The sequence below is a fragment of the Cryptomeria japonica genome, chromosome 4 (genome assembly GCF_030272615.1).
Source record: "Cryptomeria japonica chromosome 4, Sugi_1.0, whole genome shotgun sequence".
In the NCBI taxonomy this organism is placed as follows: domain Eukaryota; kingdom Viridiplantae; phylum Streptophyta; class Pinopsida; order Cupressales; family Cupressaceae; genus Cryptomeria; species Cryptomeria japonica.
In genome coordinates this window covers 215,604,844-215,621,927 of record NC_081408.1, presented here as the reverse complement: position 1 = coordinate 215,621,927, position 17,084 = coordinate 215,604,844, and positions in this window count along the sequence as shown.

The following is a 17,084-nucleotide window of genomic DNA, read 5'->3' as shown; positions in this document are numbered from 1 at the left end:
TAATGTTCTCAAATTCTGAACAAATTGCAGTAGTCTGTTCATCATCTTTTGTGGGGGGGAATTAGACTTTATGAAATGCCTCCCTCAGCATATGTATTGATTGTTGTGTTCTGGGGACTACTCATGGTGATCACTCCCATTCTCATCACTTGGTCTGCTGCAGAAAAACCCCAATATTCTTCTTCTTCATTTGGGTTTTCCAGTTCCTCAAGTAAGTTTTTTTTGAATTAACTACAGTATTGTCAAGTAAGCTTTTAACTGATCTGACCTGTTGTAATTGTTTTTAATTTATCAGTGTTTCATCATGTTTGTTTTTTAAAAGTAATGTCATTTTCTGGTCTGTTCTAATTGCTTTTAGTTTGTAGGTTTCTACCTGCTATTTGTTTGATCTGATTCAATGTATTTGTCTTCAGCTACCTGCTGTAGCTATTATTCTTCATAATTCTACTTTGATTCAATAAAAAGAAAAATAAGCTTTTAACTTTTATTGTTCTATATCATGTCATCTAATTGATTCATTGTATGCTAAAAAAAATGTGGGTAAACTTCTATGCAGTTGCAGAAGCTCTCATAGGTTGGGAAGAATTCAGTTTGAGGAGGATGTTGATTAGATCAGTTCATTGGGTGGGTTCTATTTCTTCTTCTTCTCCTTCTCCTCCAACAAGTTTGAATTGATCAGATTGTTCAAAATCAATTGGGCTGTGGTCCTCTTAAACAATACTAAAGATTACTGTATAGCCCAGTTTCAGGCAGATTTGTTCACCTGGAACCCCATGTTTCATCAGGGGGGATAAAATAAGTTTATCTAAAAAATCTTGCAGGCAATGTTGATTTTACAATAAGAGAGTTAAAAAAAGAGGTTATGTTTCTAGTTCTGAGTAAATTCAGATCAATTTGTGGTTCTAACTTTTCTTGGGAAGTCTGCTATGAGATTTTTCTCCATGTCTGTCTCTATTTATTTGGAAAAATTAACCTTGTGTACATATCTGTATTAGAAAATATCATGATTGGGTTCAGTGTGATCTTCAACAATGGAGATGACAACCATCCTAGAACCTTGTGATTTGTATTGACTGTTTGTGGAATAATTAATTTGAATGCTTCTTACTTAATACTATTAGGTTTTTATGCATGTTTATATGCATTTCGCCAGATTGGATCCATGATAATCAAGTATATTTCAGTTGTTATATTGGTATACCAACTTTATACCTACGCTGTGAAAGACAAAACTCCAGCAAAAATACACGAAATTGTTGCAGGTATATGCAGGCAGCCAAACTCTTTATTGCAGTTTATTTTAATGATTTATTTACATAATGTAATATAATTAAAGCTTAATATTCTATTATATTGTTTTAATCATTCAATATATAAAATATATAGATCAGTGAGTTATGAGTTAGTGTAGATATATTGATTGTTTATTATAAATAAATGTTGAGAAATTTAAATAGAAAGTAGTGTATTTAATTCAGTAACAAATAAATTTATGAAGAATAAAGAAGATCCGATTTTGGTAAGTCTTAGGATTTGAGAAGTATAAAGATCAAAGATGGTTAATGCTTAGTTATTTTTCGTTGATTTTGTATGGGGTGGTTTTAACTATCAATGACTAATTTACAATCTCGATCTTGTCTTATACTCCCAAACTCCTGGACTCTTTTTTTTTAATAATTGAAAAACAAAACAACTATTTTCAATAATAAAAATACTCCTAGAATAGTTGTGCAATGTTAGGTTCCTTTTACATTATCAATTAAAATACGTAGATGGGAATTATTTGTCTATATGATAAGAATCAATGCATTTAAATATAAGAAAAAAATTAATATGTTGTACAGAAAATTGTTTAGTTAAACTTAAGTAGGAAGCATAAAGGTGGGAGGTTTGTTGAATTTCAATTTTGACTTTTAAATTAAGGGGATAGATCCACAATTGTGAGGATAACCCTACAACAACAAACTACCCTTGTGACATTTAAAAGGGGCTAGACCACAATGAAATTTATGTGTATAGGTATAAGTGCAAGCTTAGAAGTAATAAATAAATGGATAGAGTGAATGTTTAAGGGTGTGCGGACATAAACAAAGAATAAGTGATAGGTGCCTAGAAGGGAATATGATGAAGTCTTTGGACAACATAGATCAAGGGACCTAACTTTACATGAAGTTATCCCATTTGCCATCATGTCTATGTATCAAAGCACTCCCCTCAAAGTACAAACAAAAATAAATGGAAAGTGGCACAACTATACAAATTCCATCATTATAATTTGCCACTACTTTAAAGTGTATATGAATCTTAGAATGACCATCCATCTCAAAATATGTAGCACTTATTGACAACTTTGGCATGGTGTGGTAGTTAAGTTGTGTTATTGGTCTTTTTATTAAGGTTCAAAACCCATTGGGGTGTCATTGTTGAATATTCCAATTGGAGATGAGGTCCCCTATTTGTGATCTCACCTGTTCATAGCATCTGGTCAAAAGTGTTTATATGCGTGTGCATGCACGCACAAACACATGCATACACATGTATGTGTGTGTGTATACATGCACATGTATGAATATATAGCACTTACAACATGCAATTGTTGAATATTCCAATTGGAGATGAGGTCCCCTATTTGTGATCTCACCTTTTCATAGCTTCTGGTCAAAAGTGTTTATATGTGTGTGCATGCACGCACACACACACATGCATACTATAATGTCCCGCCAGAAACCCTAAAGGAAAAACATCACAATCTATGCAACTAAGGGTGAAAATATTTTTTTTTTAAAAGAACAAGTGCGTAATTATAACCATTGCATGCCTAATAACACAACGGAAGTCTAACACATGATTCCCTAAGGGTCACCAACGAAGATTACTTCATAAATTATATTAACACCACGGAAAAACCTACTGTTTAGCTTTATAGGAAAATTAAATGTTTAAGATAAAAATTCCACAATGAAAGAATTCAAAGTACTCCAAAGCAATCATTTAATATATATACAAAAGAATTAAGTAACTGAAATAACATGCATTCAAATGTTTCTCTATTTTACAATATTTGAAAATACATGTTTACAAAAATTACACCATGAATTAAAATGTTACAAAATGAAGGTTACATAAAAGTTTCTATACAAGACCTCAAGATTTCAACTGAACAATGGTCACGAACAAGAGCTGGTACATGAACCACGAACCAAGAACATTAGCGAAGCCTTTCCTCGCCTGAAGATACCTTCCAGAACATCCGATGGGAAGTGGCACTACCACCCGACCATGTGATCCCGAAATGGAACCACCCCACCGTGCTACGAGATAGTAGAAAACCCTCAAGCAAGAAAAATAAGACAAGTACGAAAGAAATACACGACTCCGCAAACATTCATGTGACTCAACTCACAAACACTAGTGACTCTAAGGAGAGAGTGTCATCGCATAGCTTAAGATGGATACCATGGTACAACCTCCTAGGTCCTGGCTCTCTGTCCTAGTAACCTCTCCCAGCTTCCAACTCCAATTAAGTCTCATGCGGGCCCTACCAATCCTTTCATGAAGACAAAGTGGTAAGTTTTCCATTCCAGGCTTTCTCGTAACATTATCAACCCTGTACAAGCACTACACCTATGCACGAGACACATTATCTTAATTAATGTTTATCTCATCCATCCCAAATCAATTATTAGGTTATCACTTTTTAACTAACTTCTGACGGGTTATCTTGTCATCCACTTCGGGCACGACCCCTGCTCGAAAGCCACTCTCTCTCATAGGACACTACAGGAAAAGTCTCTCTACGAGAACTCTATGGCGCAACAGACAACCATACCTAATCCTGACAAACCACAAGTGAATGATACACGATTTACTAACCAAAGGTTGACCATTTGAACAAAACACACAATGGCTCACATCCATAAAGTTATACATCGACACCTGACCAAGGAAACATAATAACATAGGACACAATGATAATGTAACAAGAATTGGAATTTAAACTTGACAGAAAATACCATTTTCACATGATCCTAACACAGACAATCTTTCCTTAAAACAGTCAAATGCATAAACAAAGTTTGCAAATAAAGACTTCCAGAAAATAATAATTACAACTATATTAATACACTATTTAATAAGTCATAAACCTAATGTTTCAACAATAAGCCATTACTCCCCAAACTCTCCTAGAGAAGCGACTAATAAGTCTTAATACCTAGGTTCTGAAAGCAAACATAAATTTCTTTCATATAATAAAAAGTGTGCAATATGTTCTTAAACAACAATATTCTAATCATTTAAACAAAATTCCACTACTATAGCTAATAACTTAATTACATCTAAAACCCTATGATTTTCATTCATCTCGAATAATAATTCCTTTCCATAACCATAACATAAGGAAGATCATACTCATAACTTACAACAAAAACTTCCGTAAATAATAATAAGCCAACACTAAAGAAAGTTTCTGACCTCTTGTAATCTTGACCGGTTTCCAAGACCTCGACACCCTTCCGCCAAATAGTAACGCACCTTGCTTGTGAACCTATCTCCAATATACTCCCAATTCTATCTCAAATCTTGACCGGTTTCCAAGACCTCAACACCCTTCCGCCAAATAGTAACGCGCCTTGCTTGTGAACCTATCTCCAATATACTCCCAATTCTATCTCAAATCTAACTCTCTTTGATACTTCAAAAGTATCCTCTCTATCTCCCTATCCTATTCTATTTTTCTCCTCTATTCTATTCTTCCTTCTATTCTATTCTTCCTTCTATTCTATTCTTTCCTCTACTCTATTATTTTCTCTTGAGTCCACCATCCTTCCTTCGATGCGAATCAATCCCCCTCCTTCCTTCCTCCCATCTCTATTTATCCAAAAATTATCCTATGTTTTCTCCCCATTCAAAGGCTCGATGATTGTATTTGATGAGGAGTCTTCTATCCATTATGTTGAGTTTCCTATTTTCATGGCACCACACCACTAAAGTGATTAAGTCCATATTTATAGATGATACATGTGGCTTTTGACTTCAATATTAAATTGTCTTTACTATAAATAGCTTCCTTAAAACAAGCAAATCAAACAACTATCTAATACACGTTGATAATGGTGGATATGGGTGGGTTTACGTGGGTTGGTAAACCACGTTATTCTCCAAGTTACTCCCTACATTACTTCCTACCCCTTCATTAATTCCTTTCACCACATACCTTAATGGATATGGTTGCATGAATCTAACACGTGGGTTATGCTTTGGAAGAAACAGTCGCTGTCAGTTTAATCCTTGTGAAGATTTCAGTCTGCCTCCATGGTTAATGGAGAAATCTGCAACTTCCCTATAGACATGGCACCACGTGCCAATCTACTCCTCTCAACTATGGTCTCCCACGAGTCTTCCTCGATACCGAATCCTTAACTATGAGTTTTCTGATACATAGTGGCGGTTTGAAAGCCAAATATCATGGCCACGTTGCAGTCGACGTTTGGTATAATAGCAAGCGAGAGGGTGTCGTTGTTCGCTGCAATGTGGAGAAGCTTACTAAAATGGGAGGAGGCGTGCGTAATATAAGGGAGGAGGGTGATCGGTGGTAATACCGACCCCTCCCTTTATTAAGGGGGGTGGTTGATATTACTATCGACCACCCTAATTATTAGTTTAATTTACTTAAACTTAAAACCCGCCACCACCATTTTAAAATTTGTTTTATTTGTTTTTATTTTACTTTAATTATTATATTTTTAATAATTAATTAGTGGCTTTCATTAATATAAACATTTAAACATTAATCCTCCTTTATATATTTTGATTTCCAATATTTATAATTAATGACTTTTCATATATATATTCAAACAATTGAATTATATATATTACACGTTCGATTTATCAAATCTAATGTACAAAATATATTAAATATGATATATATAATCCTAATTTATATTCATGCATATTCGAAAACATAATAGTTTAAATTGACGATATTATCCAATGATAGTTCAATCACTTAAACATTATTTAAAACAACTGCACATAACTAACAGTCACCCTAGTGTATACAACCTATATATATTCAAATGATCAAGTCGCAATTATCGAACTGACATGCATAAGAAACTCATATATTTGTAAACAACGTTAAGACACTAGATCACTTAACCCCTTTGTTTCCTTCCAAATATAAAACTACTTTTTACTCTTATAGACGAAATAAACGTAACAATTACCAATGACACGCAATAGTTAAAAACACTAAACACACAAACTGATCAAGCATCAAGCGACTTCTCATAAAGGTCAAACAACCAAATACGAAGACCGAACAAATTGATGGAATGACTGACTGATGACACTCACCCGAGTGTAACTGAATAAAAATAGGGTCAACTACTATCTCCTCCACTTCCATCAGAAAATATATAAGGCACGCTCAGACTTGTGAAGCCAGGTGGAGACGATACCCCGTACCTACCCGGTACTTGTACCTGCAATATCCTGCATCACCGAACTACACATGCGTATATACAATATAGAAAACACGACATACACACCAATGAAGGAGAATCGTGACGTTCCCTGTCTCACCAAAATGAGTGAAGGAAAATCATCCCCTTGCATCCAATACACTCGTAGACACACAACATATAATTCCACATTGCATAGTTAAAGTAAAGTGTAAGTACGTAGCAATAATCCATAAAGTGTCATAAACCATGAGTACTGAAATACTGTAAACACGTTAAGCATCTCATATCCAGATAAAGCATAAATAATGTCATATAAGTTTGAATAACAAAACATGGTAATGTATCCATTGAAAATAACAACAATAAAATACAAGTTCAATGAGTTCAAACGAGTAGGTTTACTACATTCTCCCCCCCAAAACTAGGCTTACTCCTGGAAGCTTGAAATAAATAAGAATACAACTCTCTCATCTTCGTTGCATCCTCCCAAGTCGCCGAGGTCTTCATCATTTGGGTCCCATAGGACCCTTACCTGGTCGATGGTGCGACCCCTGAGGATCATCTTGGCAGTCATCCACCGTTGACAAACACTCTATGTGATCTCCCTGCATCTCCCACTGTAGGCTCTGGTGTTGCTGGCCTCTGACTTCCTATATTATGGAAACGTTGAGGGCACTGCGCGGCTCTGTGACCAAACTACCCACAAGAGAAGCAAGCTCCTCTACCTGGTCCTCTTTTACCTGTTGGTCCACTAAATTGCTAGAAACTTCCTTGGCTAGGGGTGTGGGATTCACTCTGCGAGGACTGCCTTATAGGGCCCTGAAATTGTTTTGGTTTCGACAATTGCTGTTGCTGCTGCTGTCCACCCTTAGCGGGTGCCTGAGGAGTCCTAAACGGTGCAGCTAATTGGGACTGATTCCCCCGAGCTCTATTCCCACTAGAAGGTGCACTCCTTATCTGCACACTTGGCTGACCACCAAGTGCACGGCTAAGGTTCAACTCAACTAATCTAGCTTTTGCCATGGCTATCTCCACTGAAATTGGCTCAAACACCCTAACACCTCCACTAATGCAGTCATTCAAGCCCCTCAGGAAGTGTTGTACAAGCATAGCCTCATCATTACCAATCCCAGCATACTTCTTGAGCTCATAGAACCCGTGTTCATACTGGTCTACTGTCATACCATACTGACGTAGATCGTGGAACTCATCTGCCCGAGTCTGTCTCCACTGGGGTGAGAGAAATCGTGCCCTGAATCTCTCTAGAAATAGCTCCCATGTCATGGTGTTAATCCACACACCGATCTTCTGCTCCTCTAGTCTCCACCAGATCGAAGCAAATTTTTCGAGACGCATAATAGCACATCTTGCCTTGGTGTTGCTACTGTATGGGAACATAACAAAACACCGATAAGCCAAGTCTCTGCCTTGAGACCGGTACCCATACCATCAAAGTAAGGAGGGTTGGACCTAATCAAGTCCTTTATGTGACCCAAGGAAGCTCAATCTCCATTAACTGCAATCTCCCTCCTCCTGGGTGATCTCTCTCTCTCTCTCTCTCTCCTAGAACTGGCTGATCAACCTCAAGCCTGGGGCCTAACCTAGCAAGAACCTCCCGAAACATCTGTCTCAACTCGTCCCTTTCAGGAACCTGTTCTTCTGCATGTGGTGAATCCTGATGAACAGACTGTTCTGGCTCAACACTAACATGAGTAGGTGGTGGTGAAGGACTGTGATGATTAGAACCACAGCCCCGTCCTCCACCCCTGCCTCCTCCTCTACCTCTATTGCGACCATCCATACGACCACCTCCCCTAGCTCTCCTAGCCATGACCTAGCACTATAAAAGAAAAAAAAAATGGTTCAGATCTATGGCAAGGATAAATAAGGAAACCACAAACATTAAGACCTAAGCAAAAAGGTCAAGTTGAATAGGCACACTACAAACCCAGAGTACCCAGTGTTGAAACTTAGGCTCTGATACCAAATGTAATGCCCCGCCAGAAACCCTAAAGGAAAAACATCACAATCTATGCAACTAAGGGTGAAATGATTTTTTTTTAAAGAACAAGTGCATAATTATAACCATTGCACGCCTAATAACACATCGGAAGTCTAACACATGATTCCCTAAGGGTCACCAACGAAGATTACTTCGTAAATTATATTAACACCACGGAAAAACCTACTATTTAGCTTTATAGGAAAATTAAATGTTTAAGATAAAAATTCCACAATGAAAGAATTCAAAGTACTCCAAAGCAATCATTTAATATATATACAAAAGAATTAAGTAACTGAAATAACATGCATTCCAATGTTTCTCTGTTTTACAATATTTGAAAATACATGTTTACAAAAATTACACCATGAATTAAAATGTTACAAAATGAAGGTTACATAAAAGTTTCGATACAAGACCTCAAGATTTCAATTGAATAATGGTCACGAACAAGAGCTGGTACATGAACCACGAACCAAGAACATCAGCGAAGCCTTTCCTCACCTGAGGATACCTTCTAGAACATCCGATGGGAAGTGGCACTACCACCCGACCATGTGATCCCGAAATGGAACCACCCCACCGTGCTGGGAGATTGTAGAAAACCCTCAAGCAAGAAAAATAAGACAAGTACGAAAGAAATACATGACTCCGCAAACATTCATGTGACTCAACTCACAAACACAAGTGACTCTAAGGAGAGAGTGTCATCGCATAGCTTAAGATGGATACCATGGTACAACCTCCTAGGTCCCGGCTCTCTGTCCTGGTAACCTCTCCCGGCTTCCGGCTCCAATTAAGTCTCATGCGGACCCTACCAATCCTTTCATGAAGACAAAGTGGTAAGTTTTCCATTCCAGGCCTTCTCATAACATTATGAGCCCTGTACAAGCACTACACTTATGCACGAAGCACATTATCTTAATTAATGTTTATCTCACTCATCCCGAATCAATTATTAGGTTATCACTTTTTAACTGACTTCCGACGGGTTATCTTGTCATCCACTTCAGGCACGACCCCCGCTCGAAAGCCACTCTCTCATAGGACACTATAGGAAAAGTCTCTCTACGAGAACTCTATGGCGCAACAGACAACCATACCTAATCCTGACAAACCACAAGTGAAGGATACATGATTTACTAACCAAAGGTTGACCATTTGGATAAAACACACAATGGCTCACATCCATAAAGTTATATATCGACACCTGACCAAGGAAACATAATAACATAGGACACAACGATAATGCAACAAGAATTGGAATTTAAACTTGACAGAAAATACCATTTTCACATGATCCTAACACAGGCAATCTTTCCTTAAAACAGTCAAATGCATAAACAAAGTTTGCAAATAGAGACTTCCAGAAAATAAGAATTACAACTATATTAATACACTATTTAATAAGTCATAAATCTAATGTTTCAACAGTAAGCCATTACTCCCCAAACTCTCCTACAAAAGCGACTAATAAGTCTTAATACCTAGGTTTTCGAACGCAAACATAAATTTCTTTCATATAATAAAAAGTGTGCAATATGTTCTTAAACAACAATATTCTAATCATTTAAACAAAATTCCACTACTATAGCTAATAACTTAATTACATCTAAAACCCTATGATTTTCATTCATCTCGAATAATAATTCCTTTCCATAACCATAACATAAGGAAGATCATACTCATAACTTACAACAAAAACTTCCGTAAATAATAATAAGCCAACACTAAAGAAAGTTTCTGACCTCTTGTAATCTTGACCGGTTTCCAAGACCTCGACGCCCTTCCGCCAAATAGTAATGCGCCTTGCTTGTGAACCTATCTCCAATATACTCCCAATTCTATCTCAAATCTAACTCTCTTTGATACTTCAAAAGTATCCTCTCTATCTCCCTATCCTATTCTATTTTTCTCCTCTATTCTATTCTTCCTTCTATTCTATTCTTTCCTCTACTCTATTCTTCCTTCTATTCTATTCTTTCCTCTACTCTATTGTTTTCTCTTGAGTCCACCGTCCTTCCTTCGATGCGAATCAATCCCCCTCCTTCCTTCCTCCCATCTCTATTTATCCAAAAATTATCTTATGTTTTCTCCCCATTCAAAGGCTCGATGATTGTGTTTGATGAGGAGTCTTCTATCCATTATGTTGAGTTTCCTATTTTCATGGCACCACACCACTAAAGTGATTAACTCCATATTTATAGATGATACATGTGGCTTTTGACTTCAACACTAAATTGTCTTTACTATAAATAGCTTCCTTAAAACAAGCAAATCAAACAACTATCTAATACACGTTGATAATGGTGGATATGGGTGGGTTTACGTGGGCTGGTAAACCACGTTATTCTCCAAGTTACTCCCTACATTACTTCCTACCCCTTCATTAATTCCTTTCACCACATACCTTAATGGATACGGTTGCATGAATCTAACACGTGGGTTATGCTTTGGAAGAAACAGTCGCTGTCAGTTTAATCCTTGTGAAGATTTCAATCTGCCTCCATGGTTAATGGAGAAATCTGCAACTTCCCTATAGACATGGCACCACGTGCCAATCTACTCCTCTCAACTATGGTCTCCCACGAGTCTTCCTCGATACCGAATCCTTAACTATGAGTTTTCTGATACATAGTGGCGGTTTGAAAGCCAAATATCATGGCCATGTTGCAGTCGACGTTTGGTATAATAGCAAGCGAGAGGGTGTCGTTGTTCGCTGCAATGTGGAGAAGCTTACTAAAATGGGAGGAGGCGTGCGTAATAAGGGAGGAGGGTGGTCGGTGGTAATACCGATCCCTCCCTTTATTAAGACCCTAATTATTAGTTTAATTTACTTAAACTTAAAATCCGCCACCACCTTTTTCAAATTTGTTTTATTTTTTTTTTATTTTAATTTCATTATTATATTTTTAATAATTAATTAATGGCTTTCATTAATATAAACATTTAAACATTAATCCTCAATTATATATTTTGATTTGCAATATTTATAATTAATGACTTTTCATATATATATTCAAACAATTGAATTATATATATTACACGTTCGGTTTATCAAATCTAATGTACAAAATATATTAAATATGATATATATAATCCTAATTTATATTCATGCATATTCGAAAACATAATAGTTTAAATTGACGATATTATCTAATGATAATTCAATCACTTAAACATTATTTAAAACAACTGCACATAACTAATAGTCACCCTAGTATATACAACCTATATATATTCAAATGATCAAGTTGCAATTATCGAACTAACGTGCATAAGAAACTCATATATTTGTAAACAATGTTAAGACACTAGATCACTTAACCCCTTTGTTTCCTTCCAAATATAAAACTACTTTTTACTCTTATAGACGAAATAAACGTAACAATTACCAATGACACGCAATAGTTAAAAACACTAAACACACAAACTGATCAAGCATCAAGCGACTTCTCATAAAGGTCAAACAACCAAATACGAAGACCGAACAAATTGACGGAACGACTGACTGACGACACTCACCCGAGTGTAACTGAATAAAAATAGGGTCAACTACTATCTCCTCCACTTCCATCAGAAAATATATAAGGCACACTCAGACCTGTGAAGCCAGGTGGAGACGATACCCCGTACCTACCCGGTACTTGTACCTACAATATCCTGCATCACCGAACTACACATGCGTATATACAATATAGAAAACACTACATACACACCGATGAAGGAGAATCGCGGTGTTCCCTGTCTCACCGAAATGAGTGAAGGAAAATCGTCCCCTTGCATCCAATACACTCGTAGACACACAACATATAATTCCACATTGCATAGTTAAAGTAAAGTGTAAGTACGTAGCAATAATCCATAAAGTGTCATAAACCACAAGTACTGAAATACTGTAAACAAGTTAAGCATCTCATATCCAGATAAAGCATGAAATAATGTCATATAAGTCTGAATAACAAAACATGGTAATGTATCCATTGAAAACAACAACAATAAAATACGAGTTCAATGAGTTCAAACGAGTAGGGGTACTACATTCTTCCCCCCAAAACTAGGCTTACTCCTGGAAGCCTAAAATAAATAAGAATACAACTCTCTCATCTTCGTTGCATCCTCCCAAGTCGCCGAGGTCTTCATCATTTGGGTCCCATAGGACCCTTACTTGGTCGATGGTGCGACCCTTGAGGATCATCTTGGCAGTCATCCACCACTGAAAAACACTCTATGTGATCTCCTTGTATCTCCCACTGTAGGCTCTAATGTTGCTGGCCTATGACTTCCTATATTATGGAAACGCTGAGGGCACTGCGCGGCTCTGTGACCAAACTACCCACAAGAGAAGCAAGCTCCTCTACCTGGTCCTCTATTACCTGTTGGTCCACTAAACTGCTAGAAACTTCCTTGGCTAGGGGTGTGGGATTCACTCTGCGAGGACTGCCTTATAGGGCCCTAAAATTGTTTTGGCTTCGACAGTTGCTGCTGCTGCTGCTGTCCACCCTTAGCGGGTGCTTGAGGAGTCCTAAATGGTGTAGTTGACTGGGACTAATTCCCCCGAGCTCTATTCCCACTGGAAGATGCACTCCCTATCTGCACACCTGGCTGACCACCAAGTGCACGGCTAAGGTTCAAGTCAACTAATCTAGCTTTCGCCATGGCTATCTCCACTGAAATTGGCTCAAACACCCTAACACCTCCACTAATGCGGTCATTCAAGCCCCTCAGGAAGTGTTGTGGAGCAGGAGCCGAATTGCCAGGAGAAGAGCGGAGGTGTGGAGCGGGAGCAACAAAAGTAGGAGCCAAGGGGGCAGAAGAGTCCACAACAACACTATCGTCAGCAAAAAAATTCATCAGCAGTAAAGGGCACCTCATCTTCAAAAAATATATATATAACTAATTATTATCTTTAAATATTTAAAATGATATTGATTAACTCTAAAATAAGTGTATTGGACACAAGACATTCATGATTATAATTGATGTTACAAAAATATTGTTCTAAATAGAGCTATTTTGAAATTCATATATATAATTTCATAAATTTAAAGAACTATAAATTGTAGCATTAAGCTTTGTATTGGCAATATCATCTACTATAGTGTAGCTTTTTCTTCAACTTAACTCTTTAAATTCTTGAAATCATGTGTCAATTTACATGTTTCCTATCAAATCCTTGCTTGTACTAAATAATTCTTAGTTTTAACCTGTTTGAATGTGTCATTTCTACGTGTTCACATTAGTCATTTGGTCCTTAATATTTGAGAACCTCATTTGCAATGCACTAGCTTTAAGAGGTCAATACATACATTTATTGGAAAAACATAAGTCCATCCTTTTTATATACAAACTATTTCAAGTGTGTGTACTTAATCTTTTTTTGTAGTTTAAGTCTCAATAAATTTAACTTCATCTTAGGTTTAATTTTCATCTCAAATAGCCTCCCCTCCTAAAAGAAAGATTCTACTATATTTTTCTTCATTATTGACAACTACAAGTTTTATTTCTATTTAAATATTTTGATCCTATTTTGATCCTATGCTTTAGGTACTATCTAACATTTTGTTTTCCATTTTGAGAAACTTTTGTTTTTTCTCTTTAAAAGTGAAAACAACTGCCTCTATGTTGCAATGGAAGAGAACAACAAAAGTTTGAAATAAAGACAACAATATGAGGTTCCAGATTTAGGAGACCTCCTACACTTTAAGCTTATAAAAGCTTGGGCAGGTGAACCCTTTTAAGACTATTTTCTCACAAAAAATATTAAATGGTTTGCAGAAAACCAATGTAAATTCCTGCAAACTTTCCTTACTGACCAGTACAACTAAAACATAAATGGAAAGATGATTTTGTCTTTTGAAAAGGATCCCAAAATGCACTCAAAAACCCAACAGGTAAACCAGTTCCTTATCTGGGCAATAGAGTCGTCTACAATAGACTGCAACCTGACAAGAGAAACTAGTACACAAATCACAAATTCCTGATCTATCAACTCTGAATATGCCTGATATATACAGAGTCCTAATCTGTACCAGACTTCATCATCAAATCCACACCAAAAGTACTAATATCAATGCCTTTGTTTAAAGTATATATATTTTCCTCCTTGAGAAAAAGACTAAAAACAACTTCATTAGATGCCTAGCAAATCATTCAAATAAGCGATCCTTGATTACTTAAATGGAATGAACACCAATACAATAACATAGAGACAATACAAATCTGAATTTAACTTCTCGGGACTGTATATTTTATTCCTCTGTCAAAAGGTTACAAGTACTTCATATTTGACTCAAAAAATTGCTAAGAAAAAGGCCTACATTGATTTTGCCAAAGTTTAGCTACAAAATTTGTGTCCCCTTTTCTAGGTAGCCTTGGTATCCTTTTATAGAAAATCAGGATGCAACAAGCTTCAGACCACCTAGAAGAAAAAATCATACCCTAACAATCATTTACTCCAAAAGTTACATTTATGTGCCATTGCAGTTGAGGGAGAAACCTAACATTCTTTCTGGGATGCGTGCTTCATTAATTCACTGGGCATTCATTTGGAAAATGGCCAAAAGGGTAAGTTCCTATTACCCAAAATCGGTTACAACCACCGTCAGCTTCATAATGCCGGTGGATCATCTCGTGCCAGAGCATTAATGAGTTCTTATCTAAGAAAACATAGAGCCATGCACTACTATGTTCTATGCACATCTCCTTGAATACCTCTCACCAACTTTCACTTCGAAACAATATCTGATGAGATTTGCACATCTCTGCCATTGATTCTTTTGAATATTTTAGAATTTGGCACCAATGGACTAGGGAAGCCTTCTTTCTGAGCACATTTCCTCTAGTCGCCATGTCGCACGGTTTAACGTTTGGGCGTACTTCCATTGCGGTTAGCGACAACCATCCGATCATGGGAAACTAGCACGCCCTTTAACTCTCCCAAGTAATCAACTTAGAAACGGGCCCCATCGCTTGGTCTCTAGCTGTTAAAAACTTAAACGCTACCACTAGTTGTCCATCGTAACCACTTACCTTAACTACTAGCATTAACTGTTGTTGCACTTGGCCTGCAGAAAATCATCACCTTCTGACTGAGAAATAACTTCTGAGATCTCAAGGTCACTGCCCCAAAAATATTTGCCATGGGTTACACTTGACTGCAGAATCAGATTCCTCAGAATGAGAGCTTTCCAATGATACATGACAAATCCATAATTGGGCAAAAATTAACCCTCGGGCGAATAAATCCCTCTGCAGGTCAGTCATTAATTTCTCCTTTCTCACTATAGTTTGAAACTTTATTTTAACCTGACTTTCCCGCGCAAATCTTGGCCACATGTCACCTCCTGGTTCGCTTGTGAGTCCATTTGGACTCCACCTGTTCACCACTTGGACCGCCACCGGACTTGGGCCTGCCTTGGTTCTTCTTCTACTCCCTGCCACGTGGTACATCCTAATACGTTCCGAGCCCATCTGGACGACCACCTTGTTAGTCGCTATGTCGTAGGGGATAACCATCGAGCATCTTCATCTTGCAGTATAGCGATGGCCATAGATCTTCCCTCAACCTGCTTGATACTTAACACCTGGGCCGCTTCACCTTTTTCGCACGTGCCTTGTCACCAAGTCGCAAGGGATATTTGGCGATCATCTTCCCATCGTGACATGGTGACAACCATCAGATCATTTCGCCCAACCGTCAGATCTTCTTAATCTGCTCGGCCTTTACCTCAGCCAAATTGCTCCCCTCTGCTGTGTGTCACCACGTGTCAGCCAATGATTCGTTCTAAGATCTACCTGGGCACCACCTGTCTGTCGGGTCTTCCACGCGTCAACCTCTAGTTCTATCGGATATCATTCTTTTGGCCAAACTTCCTCTTCGGCTAACCGTTTTCTTGTCTCATCGAAACCTTAGTTTCATCGATACCTTTTATGTCGATGAAACCGATGCCTTTAGTGAGTCCCTATAGTGATTCATCGAAGCCACAGTCTGTTCGATATTCATTTTGATGATATGCCACCTCTGCTCTACCATGTGGCACTTCGTCATTCGTTCTGGGGTCCCGATTGGCCACCATCTAACCTGTCACGGCCTCATCTGCCACCTCAGCACCACAGGACCCACCGTTTCACTTTGGTTTGTTCGACATCAGTCTTTCGGCCAAACTTCCTCTTCGGCAAGCCGTTCATATGTCTCATCAAACCCGCAGTTTCATCAATGCCCTTATTTTATCGGTGGGACCAGTTGATATTTCTTCGATGTGCCTTTGTCGATGGAACTGAGCCTTCGACGAAACCATCTAGAGGTTTATCGCGGCCAAGGTTTGTTCGACGGTCATTCTGATGACATGCCATATGTTCTGCTGCGTGTCACCACGTGGCACTTATAGTCCACCATGGCACCACAGGACCTGCCACCTCACTAATCGCCAAGTCACGACGATTAATAGTCGAGCACATTTACATGGCGGTATAGCGATAGTCATTCGATCGGCTCAAACTAGCTCGATCCTTAACCTGAATCGCTCATGCTTTTCGGCACGTTCTTTGTCGCCAAGTCGCGATGATATTTGGCGAGCATCTTTATGTCGCGACATAGCGATAGCCGTTGGATC